This window comes from Aotus nancymaae, unplaced genomic scaffold, assembly GCF_030222135.1.
Source record: "Aotus nancymaae isolate 86718 unplaced genomic scaffold, 86718_ANA_hifiasm-v0.15.2.pri h1tg000015l_1, whole genome shotgun sequence".
Taxonomy (NCBI): domain Eukaryota; kingdom Metazoa; phylum Chordata; class Mammalia; order Primates; family Aotidae; genus Aotus; species Aotus nancymaae.
Genome location: NW_026988427.1, coordinates 11,129,425 through 11,133,535, shown reverse-complemented (window position 1 = coordinate 11,133,535; position 4,111 = coordinate 11,129,425).

Below are 4,111 nucleotides of genomic sequence, written 5' to 3'. Positions count from 1 at the left end.
GTTCTGACTGCTCTGGGATTGCAGCCCTGCTAGGAACCCTAAGGGCCCTGTCCAGGAGTGGGCCAGGGCAGCCACATCAGCCAGGGTGGGCTCTCCTGCTGGCCCAGGGTCGCGGCAGCCTTGCCCCATGCAGGATCAGAGGTACGGGCCAAGGCAAGCACCCCCCTGCCCACCCGGGGGCCTGCCTGCTGAGCCCCCACTGCTGCCTCCCCGAGGGGCTCACCATCCCGGTGCTCGTGGGCCAGCCAGTGGTGCTGGCCATCACCATGCTCGAAGTACAGGTCCCACTGGCGGCACTGCTCCTCGCGGAAGTCAGCCAAGGAGTCGGGGCAGTCCTGGCGGCTGCAGAGCTGGAAGTCGTAGGCGAGGCCCGAGCAGGTGCGGCCCCCGTTGGCCGGGCTGGAGGGGAAAGGAAAGGACTTGCTGCTTGGTGCCATTGGAAAGAGGCAGCACCCAGGTGCCACTTGTGAGATCTTTTTAGGGGGGATCCCTAAGTCTCAGGTGTCAGGGGGCCGCTCTGCTGAGGAAAGGGACCTTGCCCTGCCATGTCCCAGCTGTAAGACCTGGGCAGTTCTCCAGCCTATCAGGCCTTGGAGCTTCAAGGACAGGATAGGGATGGCCGCATCCTTCTCTCTTGGGGTTCCTGCCGGGAGGCAGCATCTGCTCACAGCTCCGGCACCCCCACCCCCGCACTCAGCACTGATGCCTGGGCTTGTAAATGAACAGGGAGCTGTGATTAGGTGTTTACGTTCTGTGTTTTACGGGGCCAAAACCCCAGCAGGGCAGGCGCTGAGTGAGTCTCCTCTGCAGCCTGCCCCAGGTACCAAGCCTGGCACAGAAAGAGGCATGCTGAGGCCCCAGAGTCCTGGTGCTGCTGTTCCTAGCAAGTGTCTGGCACAAGGTGGATGCACCACGGCTGCTGGCTTTTCTCCCTGCAGAGAAGGTGGGCTATGCTTCTGTAACGGTTTCGCTTCACTGAGAACAGCACAAACCCCCACACTGTCTCTCGAGGTCCTAAATGCCCAGCAATCTTTCCCGGAGTTCGGTGTCAAAGCCCCAAGGGGGCCTGAGGAGGGACCACAGCGTTCTCTATCTGTATCTGCTCCTGGCCAGGAGGGCAGCCTGGAGCCTGGGGCAGGAGGACAGCAGGGATAGGAGAGGGCTCCACGCACACGCGTGTTCACACGTGCTGCTGAGGGAGGCTGTTCCACTGCAGGGTCCCATGGGTCCCCATGCCCTGCTGACACAGTCTGGACTCCCTCCCAGAGCCATGACTGCTGGTCCTCTCTGTCTCCCCCAGGGCCTGTTCAGGCCTGGCCAGAGTAAGCAGAGGCCCAAGTGAGCAGGACCCAGGAGTGGCTGTAGAGGCCGGAGCCCACCCAGCAGGACCCAGGAGCGGTCGCAGAGGTGGGAGCCCAGCAGCCGGGACGTACCCTGGAGGCCTGCCCGCCAGCCGGTAACTGGGCCCAGCTGTGCCTCTGTGATGCCCAATTTGGAAGCTGGAAATTTGTTTTGTTTGTTTTTCTAATGTGAAATTTCCAGATTGTCAATATTTTCAGGCAAATCAAAATCTTTAAAATACCAGAGAGGCCAAACAGTTAAGACAGATGCGCTGTGTCTAAGCAGCTGTGGGGTAAGGGCCTGCCGGGCAGGTGGGAGAAGGGAGTGACGCTGATGTTTATGGAGGGTTTTCCCTCCACCCCTGGGACGCTCCCTGGTCGAGGCCGGGGTGAGCGTTCAGGCAGGAGGAGGCACAGTGGAGGAGGGGAGGAGGGTGTGGATAAGGAAGTGGCTGTGGGCCAAGGAGGGAGCATGGGCCCAGGAGATATTTACAGGGTGTGTGGGGTGAGGTGGGAGGAATGAGAAGCAGCAGGAGGACAGCACAGGGCATGGGGCCTGCGTGGCAGGCGGGGGTGGAGTGTGGCTCAGGGTGGGTGCAGCTGGCATGGGCCAGCTCCATACGCTGTTCCTCCCCTGGGCAACCGGACACTGATGACAAGTCCTGATCCTGCCCTTACCTGGCTGCAAACAGCTGCCCAGGTGCTAGCATGCTGGGGACCGGGACAGAACCCCTTTTACCCCCATTTCCCCAGCTTGGTCCCACCTCCTCTCCTCCATGCCCGTGGCCAGGAGAGACAGAGTAAACCTGTCTAGAGTGGGCTGCAGGCGCGTGGGCCGTGGGCCCAGGCAGGGGGGAGGGGGAAGGGTAAGAGGCAGAGCTAAGCGTACCCCGAGCCGTGGCCCCTCCCAGGTAGGGTAAGGTAGGCGGGGCAGCCTGCCCTGCACCTCTCCAGAACTGGTGTGTAGCCGCAGGACCCTCCAGGACACGGCTGGCTGGAGAGGTCTCCTAGAACTTCAGCTGCCACTCAGGAAGACCGGGGGAACGTGGGGCCAACTCACTGTGGGTTGTCGCACTGGCGGGTCCTGAACCTCACGCCGGTGCCACAGGTACGTGAGCAGGAGCCAAACGGGCTCCAAGCACCCCAGTTGCCATCCCGCTTGAGGATGTCAGGTGTCAGCCAGATGCAGTGTCCTTTGAAGCAATGCTGAAAGACAGAAGCCCGTCCCTCCACTCACCCTCACACCAGGCAGTGGGGACATTCCTGCACTCCGCAGCCTGCAGTGCCTGGGACACGTATGTCCTGGCCCGGCTCCGGGGCACAGGGGGAGCTTACCCTCCTGGCCCCTAGATGCTCAGAGTCCCTGGAAGACGAGCCTCATCCGCCAGAAGCAGTAAGAGGCACAGTGAGGGGCTGGCCCGCCCCGCCTCCCGCTTCCCGACCCACCCTCCCGCCCTCCAGCTGCTCTGTGTCTGGTGTACCAGGTCCCCTCTGCACCACACCTGTGTACCAGAGCCTGCACCACACCACATCACCAGGATAGAGGCCCTCCGGGGCCCACACACAGCCTGTTCATAAAGACACCACTGGCGTATCAGGCCAGTGACTGAAAGACATGCACGGTTTATTTAAGTAAAAAAAGGCAATTTAGAGAAAATACTATGGAAAAGAGGGACAGTAATATGCCGACATGGTAAAAACCAGGAAGCCACTCCAAAGCTGGCGTGTAGGAAGCACAATTCCACAACTTAAACTGATCACAGTGCTCTCATTCCTGTAGGGAGAGAAAAAGTCTACAATTTAGGGCACCCACTTTAAGAAGAAGATTGCAAAATTAAAGAATTAAATTAGGTGCAAAATGGATTACTGGCTTGAAATGAGAAATCACGTCGCACAAAAACATTTGAAAACTGTCAATGACCACAAACACCCAAAAACAGAGAACAATGATTTCTAACGTATTGACGGATACAACTTTTCTTTCTGTTCTGACTCCCCACTCTTTAACCCTTCCTCGTATGACTTAATCTTGTAGCCCTGTTTCCACAGAGAGAACAGAAAGAGAACACAGCCGTTCCTCAGCAAACTCTTCACGGCAAATCGTTCCTCAGCAAACTCTTTCTGTAAAAGGGCCAGAGAGTAACGACTGTAAGCTTTGCAGGCTATATAATCTCTGCTGCGATTAATCAGTTCTGCCGTCAGAACTTGAAAGCAGCTGTAGACAACCTATGAATGAATGGATGTGGCTGTGTTCCAATAAAACTTTATTTACAAAACAGGCAACAAACAGAAACTTTGAATGGAAGTGTGAGGAGGCTGGTGAACCCTTTCCCCAGTAACTAATGAAAATTAGTTTTTAAAAAGCAACCGTTCCTGTAATCCCAGCACTTTGGGAGGCCGAGGCAGGCGGATCACTTGAGGTCAGGAGTTCGAAACCAGCCTGGCCAATGTGGTGAAACCCTGTCTCTACTAAAAATACAAAAATTAGGTGGGTGTGGTGGTGGGTGCCTCTAATCCCAGCTGCTGGGGAGGCTGAGGCAGAAGAATAGCTTGAACCCAGGAGGCTGAGGTTGCAGTGAGTTGAGATCTGCCACTGCACTTCAGCCTGAGCAACAGAGCAAGACTCCGTCTCGAAATAAATAAATAAATAAAATAAAAATAAAAAGCAACCATTTAAAGTCTCTGGATATTGTCCTAAGGTCTATACAACAAATGAAGAAGGATTTTTTTTCAAGAAAATCTATTAAATCTTGGTAAGGAAAGCAAAAGTC